We start from the raw sequence: 12122 nt of genomic DNA, 5'->3' as shown, positions 1-12122 counted from the left end.
ACAGAAAATCAATGCTGTCCGCAAATCATAGTTAGTAGGCTCGAAACGTGACATGTTTAAGGTTATACAAAAATATACTAGAGAATGAAAGTTGGGGTTATGTTTGTTGACAATATTCGTCAGCTGTTAGGAGAATATAATAGCGCGGCAGTAGCGGTCTTACGGTCACTAAACTGAACGCTGGCACCATTTATAGGGGAATTCCGGTTTCATACTTCTACACCTGGTATATGCATTGCTTATACACGCTAATATCCCATCATCCGTTTTACTTTGCCGAAGAGCGATCTCGTTCTTCCGTTCATTCGCCCGTTCCTGTTTCCACTCAGGCGCTAATGCGCTCGGAAAATCGCGAAAAGAGCGATTAAACCCGGCGGCAAAATCGCGTCTCGTAGAACAATCGCGCGCGCGTGCGCGTAACACACGCCAACTGCGCAGCAGCCGCAACCTCAACCGTGACAAGAGAAAAACGACGATAATTATCAATCGCCAATGCGGCGAGTCAGCAAAAGATAAACGTTAGATATGCCAATCGATATCCATCTCGTTCGCGGTGTACGAAAAAAAAAATGACGTGATCAGAGAAACACGTTCCGACAACCGGTTTGCGCGACAGTTTTTAGCTGCACAGCTGGTGATTCTGCAGAATATCAAAAATGACACGGCGCATACGCGCGCACCTGTTTTCAGCTCTATTCGATAGACGTCGACAAGCGGAAATCACATTTTTTCCCCTTCATCTCGTCACCCGGAAAACAATCGTTCGCCTAATGAACTCGCGGTCCGGCCGCTTTATTTCGGCCGCGTAATACGCGTTTTGTCATCGCCACGAAACACACGTTTCATAAAATCACGGCCCATTCTTCCTGCTCTCACAACTGGGAAATTTCGTAGGGGCGAGCTTCGCGAGGCTAACTCATCGGCTCGATGATACGGCCATGGGTGATTTTTGAATTCGTCGAAGTCCGTGCGATCACGCGCTGGATGTTCCCGATAACAAGCGAAAGCGTTCGGCGCGTCTTCCCTCTTGACAATACTCGCTCTCCCCGACCGGGAAAAGATCGGGGCGAAAAGTCGCCGGTGACTCGCGTGTGCGGAAAAATGAAAATTGCGCTTCGCTCGCGCGTACTGCGCCACATCGTGCGCACGACGCATTCAAAAGATGTCTGGCGTTAACGAGGAAAACGAGAGACGCTCGTGAGCGCACTTGCTCGTTCGCTCACTGAACAACGAGCGTCCCGGCAACAAAAGAGTGCCGTTCTTTTCCCTCCGGTACGTCTTAGAATTAAGATAGACGAACGTACAGTCGCGCACACACCAATCCCCGGGAAACTCTGAAATTGCGCGCAAGAAACGAAGAAGGTGCTTTTTCGTCTAAGCTCGCTCTCCCACTAACCTCACCCTTCTCTCTCTCTCTCTCTCTCTCTCTCTCTCTCTCTCTCTCTCTCTCTCTCTTTGCGTTTTCCGGAGTTGGTTTGGACAGCGTCTTAAAGAGAAGCCGTCTGGCTCGATTAGATTCGTGGCTTGTTGCGACGGATAGAAGAAGAAAACTCGAGGGCGCGCAAGATACCGCGGAAATAACCGTCACAGATCGTTAGGGGTCGGTGCCTAAGGGAATTAACAGAAGCGGTCAAGCCGAACTCGACGGTTCCTCGGGAGTCGCTCGCAAAAAAGGAAAGTACGACTGCGCGCCGTCTGCTCTGTAAAACGCAGGCGAGGCGAATTGAAAAATCGCGATGAAACCGCGATGCGCCGCACTCTCGCGTGTAAGGACCGTCGTACACAAAACTGCATACGCAAAGCATAAAAAACCACCTCAATCGATGAGTATTTAGAAGAAAGTTGTATTGATTTGCAGAGCATGTTCTGCATTGGTCGAGACGTTCTTATGCTATCGCACATGCAGCTGTGCCATTTTGTGTACGATGGCTCGCGCACCCCCATCGAACATTGCTTCGACAAATTCACCGATAATCGCTGAGTGTTCACTGATTTTCAGCGAAAACCCGAGGCGAAATTTTGACCCTGTGTTAAACTTTGAATTCTACAACGCTGTGCCAGCTAAGTTAACAAAGCAAATTTAATTGTAATGATACAATTTATTTCTACTTCAACTATTTTGTTGTCCGAAATTTCCTTTTTCATTTTTTCTAACGTCAAAATAGGTGCTTGAATGGAATAGCAAGGCTGAAAGTAGAATAAAAATTTTGACTCGAGAACACTCCCTCTTTAGTATTTCATTATTGCATCATTAGGAATTATTAGGAATAACTGACCGTGGACCAAAGAAATTTGCAGTTACTTTGCAGATAATTATGTGTATCCCTAATGCAAATGAGGGAGTGTTTCCACTGAAAATCCACTGAGTGAATACTCAGCGATTATCGGTGCATTTGTCCTCTTACTGATTCAGAAGTATTTCTAGCGATCCATTTTAAAAGAGTACTTTAATATTCACTTCTACAAAAATTGCACAAACGCGCGTAAATTCGAGTCCCGAGATGACGAGAGACGGAAAACTCTCCGCCACGTGCTCCAATTCTTGTGAGAAGCACATTTGTCAGGAGGGGGATTACCAGAGATCGAAATGCGCGCGCGGGATGTGGTCGATTCGACAAATGCAGATCATCTGATGATCCCTTCGCTATACTGCCGCAATCCCCACAAGAACGACGAGATTGTCAACGAGCCTCGGACGATGAGAGCGCGATGAACTTTGCCGCGAGCCTTGAAATTCCACATTTTATGTCACCGCGCGACTTATTCAAACACACAGAGCTCCGGGACGACATGAGGAACTCCGTTCTACTTAACGCGTTACGGCGACGTTAATGAAAGCCAGGGTCCTGTTTATTCTTCTCCCACTCGCGCGAGTCGACACACGCGCGGTGGCTGCGATATTACACGCGTGTACTCGTTCAAACACACGCACGCGGATTCACCGACGCGCGGTCGGCGGTGTGCGGGCTCTGAAATTTATTGGAGGCTTTCTCGCGCCGCGTCGCGTCGCATCGCGTCGCTCCAATGCGGCGGTCGCGACAAACCGGGAAAAAAAGTCCGGAAGTCCCATTGTTCGTCAACGTAGCGAGTCTCGCCGCGAAATATGATTTTCGCGCGACCGACCGCGCGCCAGCGCTCCGACAATGCGGGATCCGCCGCAAGGAGCGCGTAAAATAACGCTTCAAGGTTCGGCCCCGTCGACGTTGTTGCTTCTTGCAACGAGGAGAAGAACGACGAAGATTTCGCGACCGGCGATCGACGTTTGCGCGCTCAGCGACACGGAACTCTTTGGAAAAAAGAACTCGCTCGCTCGCTCGTTCCAATGTCTCCGGCGGTCGCGTGATTTTTTTTCCCTCCTCGCGACACCGATTATCCACGGTGAATAAGAGTCGAGACTCTAATTTCGCGAGCGCGCGATTTCCACAAGCGATTTCGCGCGACGTAGTGGAAGGTAACGGTCGATCGCGGGGCTTCGCCGATTGCACGTGTAATTGCGGCCTGTAAGTGGCCAGCGAGCCTTAATGACTCTAACAAATTGTTATTAATATACTTTTCCGACGGGGGCACTCCGAAGGTGCTCCTCGATTGCGCAACGCGCTCGCCGAACGATTGTTTCGCGCTGTGAACTTCGTGGCCTGTCCATGCGCGCACGATACAGCCGAAGGGATTGCGAAACTCGTCGATCTAACGGGTTCCAGGGCGAATGAAAAACGATCCAGGCAGATCTGCGCACGGAACAAAAAGATATGGTGCACAAAATTAAATATTTAGTTGTGAACAGCATAGTTGCATCAGACTAACTGAAAGAATATTTTTTAAGTATTTGTAAGTGTAATTACATAACGAAATAATATAACTTATGATGAACAGAACTATTCTTTTATTAAATTCTAGTAATGTTAATTATAATAACTTGATATGTCCATGTTGCTATCGCCATTTTCGTGTTAGAACAATCAAAAAATGTAAAAATATGTTGCAACCCTTTGGCCGCCGATCACGCAGTCAAAGAGATGAGTCGACATTTCGAAGATCCCATTAAGCCAATGATCGAAATTCACTTTGTTCGGCCGAAAAAAAAAACAATCGGATAGTGATAATCCATAAGATTTGACGTCCTACCGGTCAATCCCCTTTCTTTCCCGTCCTAATGCTCGGACAACGATTACGAAATCTGCGACGCGTAATCCATCGCGACGCGAGTATCTAGGATCTGCTCTTTTTTCTCCTTTCTTTTTTTCATGAAAAAACCCGATATCGCCCCATCGTTCCCGCGTGATGTATGCTTCTCGACGAGTCGGCGTCACATAAAATTTCACCTGATCTCGCATTAGAGGGGGACGCATCGCGAGCCATCATCGCCGATTCGCCTTTGATCTCGACGGATGCATCAAACGCGTGCAATCGCGTGCGCGCGCACCCACGCACTCACGCACGCGTCCAGGACGATGTAATAATAACCGCGCGTAATCGAATCGCCGACGCTAATTTCGGTAATGGCCATAGCCGGACGTTATTCCGCGGACGCGAGCAAACGAAAGAGCTCATCGGCTCGCTCGCTCACTATGCGTGCACGCACATGTGCGCAATCGTAACCGGCTAAATCGTCTCGTTCCCGTTCACACGTACTCACAATTGCATTACTATATTGCGATAGACTGTGGGTGGAGAAAAAGAGAGGGGGGGAAGAGAGAGAGAGAGAGAGAGAGAGAGAGGAAAGCAGCATTTACTTCGCGTTCTGGGAAAATTCCTCTTAAGCGCACAATGCTACATTTATCAGTAATTAATATACAAAGAATTAGCACATAACTTAAATAGTACAATTACAATTTCTAGCATTATAATTTAAGGGAAAAGTATACTAGTCTGAGAGGCAGTATGTATATAATCATTTACAGATAAATATGATATGCAAGCCCGAGTTGAAATTTTGATCCTACTTTTAGCCTTACTTTTCTATTCAATACCTTTTTTGATATTCTGAAGTCTGTAATACAACCTATTTTGATGCTAAAATGAAAAGGGAAATTTCGAACATTATCAGAGTTAAAGTAGGAATAATGCATCATTAGAATTAAACTTAATTTGCTAACTTAGCTCCTACTGCGTTGTAGAATTCAAGATTCAATATAGGGCCAAAATTTCGACTCGGGAGTGTATTTGTGATTCTGATGTGTCGGAGAGAACATAAAACGATTACTAGGGATCGAGAGGAGTCGATAAAAATTATTTTAGATAAAGACAATGCGTGAAAATCGAAACTGGCATAGTTTAAGCACTTGGCGCGGTCCAAGAGCAAATTATAGAAAAGTTCTTCAAACTTATTCAAAGTACGCGCACTGCGTACACTAAACGGCAAAAAGCTCCACAGGCTAATTGCACTGCATCAGAGAGAAAGAGATATAGTAGAGGGAGAAAGACAGAAATTGAAAGACGAGAAACGTAATTTTGCACGTCACTGTGATTTTGCGCGACTTTTCGCGCGCCGACGGCGCGCTAATAATTCGCTCGCGAAGGATCAAATTGTCTCGCCAAATTAATGCGGCGCATCGAGGGGTAATGGACGGCGCTTCGCGAGCGACAGCATTTCGCAGACATTATCCGATGTACGTGCGTACATCGAGAGCGCAGGCGAGGCCGATTGTTTGCCGGCAGAAGAGAGGAGAGAGAGAGAGAGAGAGAGAGAGAGAGAGAGAGAGAGAAAGAGAAGGGGAGCTCGCTTCGCCGCCCGTTGCGAAATCGTGCGCGAAATCCGTTTCTGTCGTCGGCCGACGATTAGTAGCTCGTTCGTCGCTACTTGCGAAACACGGCTAATATCCGTGAATAATCTACGCGAGCGTCTAATTGACTATATTGACAACCTGGGGCATTAAGATAATGCATTCGCGCGCGAATCGACACGTCATCGAGACGCGGATCTCGGCATGTCAATGAGTATAGAAAGTGAATACGATACGGAGCGCAGCTTCAGTCCCGTTCGCTTTGCGTGTGAATTTGCTCGTAAAGATCGAGCTTGCGTGTATACGCGCGAGATTGGTTTGTTCTCTTGGCGTGCGGTCTTAGGCGCTCGTGTTTCAATGGCGGCGTTAATTGTTAGCGAAAACGTCCATCCGCTCGGCACTGATCCAAAAATGTTTGCATTACCGGTGCGTGAGCGCACGGAATTTGTTTACGAGCAAATATCCGTGTGAACATTTGTTTATGATACGGTAAATAGGCAATCCGCAAACAGATAATTCGCCGATACATAAGCGCGGCTGATAATCGTGGCCTCGCACGCCAATTCGCAAAGTAATTAATAACGCATATATTGAAGTGTTATCGCACTGCAAAAAGTCCCGCGTTGAATTTAACGCGCTTCACATATTCCAATTTCTCCAATCTAATTCTCGTATCAATTTAAGCACAAGACGAATATACATTAACAAACAATTTATCTGTACATTTCTCATGCAAAAGATATCAAGAATGTACATGTTGCATGTAAATTCTATCGTTTTAACATTTAAATATACGAATACGAACCCAAAACTCAGAATAGTCAAAACAATATAAGAACAACAATTTAAATTAATACATGGGTACTAACGCAAGGAAATAAAACATTTTTGCCGTGTAAAAATTTGAGATTCGAGATTAAAGTCCCGCGCGGAATCGATTGTGTTACGAGATGTGATTCACGCGTTAACGTAAGAAGCGATTTATTGCTGATCGGAGAATGTGCACGTCCCCGCAATTGGCGATTAATCGCGCTTCGCCACACAATTATTGAGCGTTCTCTATACGTATTTTAAACTTGGTGGGCGACAAGGTAGTTTTTTTCTCTCATAAGATTCAAGTGATTCCATTTATGCATACAAATATATCATTCTCGCGTCGGGAGTCATTTGCGAATTGATTGGATTGTTAATTGCACGGATAGTCCGGAAGAGTGATTTATCGTGAAACACGTGCGTGTCTCTGTATGTGTGTGTGTGTGTGTGTGTGTGTGTGTGTGTGTGTATACGTGCCACAGGATACGTCTCATTCGCACGTGTAACGGCGGTTAATGCCGCAATCGCGTGTGCGAAGAAATAGTTCCGCATTTTGCTGACACCAACAAGCGAGCTTCACGCTCGCGCGGGCGAGCGCGACACATTTAAATGACGCGTCCCTCGTTTACCGTAACGACCGGCTCGGAATTATAAGGCCGCGATACGCATTTTGCGCGGACGTGTCGATGCGAGCGCGACGTGTTATCAGTATGAATCGACGTGCCGATCGTTACCTCGGCGCGGCGCTCAGATCGCGTCGCTATCGTTTAGGCGATTGTGTAAGCTAATTATTTTACAGCGATCTCTCTCTCGCGGAGAATTATCGTCTCGCGTGCGCGGTACATTAATAATCTCGGCGCGAAGTACGACACGTTTCGACGAATTCGCCGAGTCGCGAGCTAACAACTCGGCTCGGCTGCGCAAACGAACGTGAGTATACAAGAGATAACGTCCGATTAAACGAGAGACGAGTTACTCGCGAATGGATAATTGACCCTAACGCGTTTACACGCGGTCCCTTGCGTAAATTCCCGCATGCCTCATCTTCTTCATTTCCTATTCTTCGTGATTCACGCGCGATCCCCCGCGAAATCCCGACGCGCGCGTACGGAACTCTGCGCGAAATTTCACAAGCGAGAACGATCAATCACCGCGGCCGTGTTAAATCGACAATCTCTTCCTCGAAGTGACCGCGTGTCGAGATCTACGTGACGACGGGTGTCGCGTCTCTATCTGCAGTCTATCTCTTTAGGACAACGATCACACGGCGCATTCCTCTCCGGCACATGAGCAACGACGTGACGATTAGCTCGCGACGGAATCACCGACGGAAAAAACGAAAAGAGAAGAAGAAAAAAGTAAAAAAAAAAAAAAAAAATTGAAAATTAACGAACGTCCAGATCCATCGACGTGATCTATAATGGGTGCCTCCGCCGGGGAATACGACAGTTGTTAGAGTGGGAGATGAATTATAAAGTGGCGTGCCACGGTGAGAGGTCTTACAGTTACACTTTGCCCGTTCGCTGCTCCGAAGTCGCGCCGTGCCGCACCGTGCCGTGCCGTACTTGTGCAGTGGAACGCACGTGCAAGCCTGCACCGGCCTGGGTCGCGCGTGCATCTCGATCGGAAGGAGCGCGACGACAAGGGATCGATCGTTTGAAAGCGGAGACCACGCCGCCACGCTACAAGTGCGACGTTAGTATCGCTTAACGCGCCCTTCGCACCGCGAGATCGAACCGCACCGCGGCCATTGCGACGATTACCTCCCCGCCGACGAGGTCCGAATCGCCCGTTAAACCCCTTTAACCCTCGACGCTGCGCCGTCGTGGTATAAATCCAATTGAGAGATTAATTGCTTCTGTTAAAAGAGGGACAAGTCCTCCCTGTTCTTGGGGCATTGAGAGAGAACAATGGCCAATCTCACGCGTTGAAATTATAAGTTATTATAGGATATGTATTAATGAAGAGGATGTATAATTTCTTCTCCCCTCTCATACATGAATACTTCTGAATTTTACGATATTTCTCTGGTGATGTGCGCGGGAACAGACTTGATAAGGAACATACCCGAGCAAAAATTGAATCTAGTGATTGTCTAGTAATGACACAGAAAAGTTGGGTCTTACATCGCTACTAGTTAGGAATGTAACGCTCACTTCTTCTAGTGGCTGTGCCAGAAAAATTATCTAGTAGCTAGATACAAAAAAATAACTCGTAACTATAATTGGTATAGTTACTAGACAGTTTTGATATTCAATTTCTATTCAGGATTTACCGATGATTTTCTATCTCGTTAATGTGTAATCTTTTTCATCTAACCACTATCTATGTAATTGATATAGCTACTAGATAGTCCTAACATTCAAAAGACTGAGTAGGAATATTTAGCTAGTCACGAACTGGTTATTGACTAGAAAACTTATCTAGTCATTATCTAGCTACTAGTCATTATCTAGTCATTATCTAGCTATCTAGCTACTAGTCTTAAAACCTGTTCTACATTTTTGATTATTATTATTTAGATTATTATTATTTTGATTATTATTTAGATACATTTTTGCTTGGGTAATTGATTTCGTTAGAAAAACATAGAACATTTTTTAATAGCACACATTTCAGTTCCTAAAATATAAATCTGATATACATGAAAAGAAAGGATAATCAATTACTGCAGTGTCGATCTATTATATCTATTATATCGATTGCAAAGTTCTACAGTAATTTTTACTATGAAATTCACTTCGTGTAGTCATTTTCGGCATCGACCGTATATTCCACCGTTCTCTTTCTCTCTAACAAGAAATTACTAATAACAATTACTACAAAAAATGATCTCGATAATTGGCTGACTATAATTATTTGATTATGTCATTGTAGTAACAAATACTAAACAGTTTATGCTTCAAAAGTTATGAATCCTAACTAATCCTTGCAAAGAAACAACTAAAAATGCTCAAAACAAAAACTCAAAAATTAAAATTGCGTCCAATGAACTTCAGTGATGTATCGAGAGCGGAGTAACGATTTCTCAACAGCCGCCACGTAATAATTAAAAAGTCGAAGGGAGACGGCCCGAGGGATGACGCGAGCTAGACCGCATAGACGAGAAAGATGCAAGGTGACAATTCTCCGAGTGTCTGAAAGCCCGAACGTAAAGCACACAGCGAGAGAGCGCGTAAAGTAGCGTAAAGAATCTTTATTGAGATCATCCTAGCAATTCGCGCGCGTGTGTTTATCCGCCATTTCTCGCCCCGACAAACTACTCTCCCACCCAACAGAGAGGATTGTCCGCCGCTCGTCGGTCGCGAATTTATGGGCGCAAGCCTAATGGATTTCTATGGCCTCGCCTCGCTTTGCTTGCTTCTAGTCAAGGTTTCTTTCAAATCTACGAATATAGCCGGTATAGACGCTCGGCTGACTACAAACTGGAGCAAACATGAATTTATTGTTCTCCGCTAAACTTACTCGACGTCTTATCGAGCCAAACAGTCTTCCCTTACGTAATATTTCGCTCATGAATGCATGTGTGTGACATGTTAAGATTAATCTGTTACACTTATCTAATCTGTCGTCAGTCTATTCTCTCATTATACTTACTTAATGACACTTATTAGTCGAATCTTCCACTCCTTCCCTCATTTCCCGAGGTTAAAGATAAACTAAATAAATATCGACATCTCTACTTTACGTTCGAGCTCTTTAAGCACTGAAAGACCTCCTCGTCTACCTAGCGACTTGGCACGCGCTTGCTCTTGATTCATCTTCCTTCGACCCTTTTTTTCTTTATTCACCGAGTTCCCGCGCTTGAAATCCTTACGCGCACGCCACGGTGATGTTTAAATTACCGTGTGATAGTTATTGCCGTCCACTGATTCTGGTCAGGGATCAGTCTCGTTTTATAAAAAAAAAAAGGAGGGAAGAGGATTGAAAAAATAAAAAAAATCACAGCGCATAAAAGCTTATCGATTCATTTCTCCGGTCGCCACAGGCCCTATCGTGTATGTGTTTTCCTGTCCTTTCCTCTCTCACTCTCACTCACGCACGCTGCCTTTTTCCTTCTTTTTTTTCTACACAATCTCGTGTTGCAGCTCGTTGCAATAAATCATACACGCGTTTCCCGTATGCGCTCAACAGTTTGATGTGTGTACATTATAAATGGCGCAATATAAAACGCGATCTCGTTCGTGTCGTTCGCGATTCACGTGACTCAAGGGGGTTTGACATTTCGAAATTAGCGCACGTTTAATTAACACCGCCGCGATTTTCAGCCGGCGCTCCTCTCCGCCCGCCCCACGGCGGGTGCCGCCCGTCGTCGCGAAAACCGGAACAGGGTGGCAGGGGTAATACGCGAAAGGAGTAATATCGCGATTTTCGTACGGCACACGAAGGACGAATTATGCAAATTCATTGTGATAATCATTGCACCTCGCTCGCTGCCGCGACGAGTCTTTGTGGCCCGCACTTTGTTCCTCCGAGCGCTAATGCGCACGCGTAATGGCACAGAAAGGTAGCCGTGTTAATTAGGGATGAATTAATTAGCACGCTCAGTTAATTACAATGCTATTAACTCAACTTGCTAATTAAAGCGCATATTTATTTATGTTAGCCGATGTGTGTGTGCATGTGCGTATGTGCGTGCGCGCGAGGCGGGGTCTCAAAGGGTGCGTCGTGAAAGAAGACTTATGCTAGTGACGGCGAGATATAAACGCGCAAAGGGCTGGATGCTCGATGCGCGCGTGTTCTTGAATCCGAAGCGTCGGAGATATCGCTCGATTCGCTAGCCGGGATATTTCCAGATCGGAGACTGAAAGTCTAGATTGTCGTATCTCGGTCTAAATAGGATATTGAGAATCGAAGATGCGGTGGATAAATTTAAGATCGGAGTAGCTGAGAGACGTCGGAGGATACGGCGTCTTCGCGTTGCAAGACCGAAAACACAAACGGATTGTTGTTCTTCCCGCGCGCGCGCGTGCAATTGCGAAACTTTCGTTGTTTCGCCAAAGTGACGAGTTAACTCGTCCTCTCCCCCTCGGTTAACAGGTTAAGAGTAGCGGCACGTCTCGGAATTTCTTTCTTTAAGCTTCACCGAACATTCGCCGATTATGAGTGCACGATTCGCCGGTGGCGTGGAGCGGCTTGTGCAAGCGCGATCGGGAAAAGGGTCTCAAGCGGGCGTACGCAGTGTCGCTCGCGCGAAAGTCCGCGACGCTCTCTTTTTTTTACGTTCCACGCGCGCGTTGACTTCGATACGACCCTGACTTCGATTGCACCGGATGTGGACGTTAACCGCGCTGGTACGAAAAACGGAAAAAACAGAAGAAAAAACCCGACGGTATTAGAGATTGCGCGCCGCGCTTGTGCCGCGCGAAATGTCATTAAGTATAGTTTCGCCCGACAGTTGGTATACTGCGCGCGTTCACGTGTCGCGTCTCGGGCAAATCGCGGATTTGCTCGGCGGGTCATCGATCTGTTAAATGCGCCGAATATCGCAATCAATTTGCGATCGACGTTATTGTTTCATTTCGTTGCTCGTTTTTTTTTTTTTTTTTTTTTGGGGGGGTTTTTTTTTTTTTTTTTTTTTTTTTTTTT

The 12122-nt window shown here is 45.9% G+C and overlaps 2 protein-coding genes across 11 annotated transcripts in view; one reads left to right on the top strand and one right to left on the bottom strand.

Annotated features, from left to right (window-relative positions):
• LOC116850399 (nephrin-like) overlaps positions 1–12122 on the bottom strand; it is a 539959-nt gene that overhangs the window by 356054 nt on the left and 171783 nt on the right. The gene's annotated exons all lie outside the window — the stretch shown is intronic.
• Positions 1–12122, top strand: part of LOC116850400 (glucose dehydrogenase [FAD, quinone]-like) — a 174698-nt gene that overhangs the window by 131118 nt on the left and 31458 nt on the right. Inside the window, exon 1 of one of the 3 annotated variants that reach the window (XM_032828647.1) lies at positions 8026–8228. The exons of the other annotated variants lie outside the window; for them this stretch is intronic. The gene's annotated coding sequence lies outside the window, so the exon portion shown is untranslated. Of the gene's footprint in view, positions 1–8025; positions 8229–12122 lie in introns of those variants that run through there. 3 annotated transcript variants of the gene reach the window in all.

This window comes from Odontomachus brunneus, unplaced genomic scaffold (genome assembly GCF_010583005.1).
Source record: "Odontomachus brunneus isolate Ranch 3 - 2012 unplaced genomic scaffold, Obru_v1 Obru_scaffold_144, whole genome shotgun sequence".
Classification (NCBI taxonomy): domain Eukaryota; kingdom Metazoa; phylum Arthropoda; class Insecta; order Hymenoptera; family Formicidae; genus Odontomachus; species Odontomachus brunneus.
The sequence above is the reverse complement of the archived record's forward strand: the minus strand, read 5'-3'. Positions and strand labels throughout refer to the sequence as shown.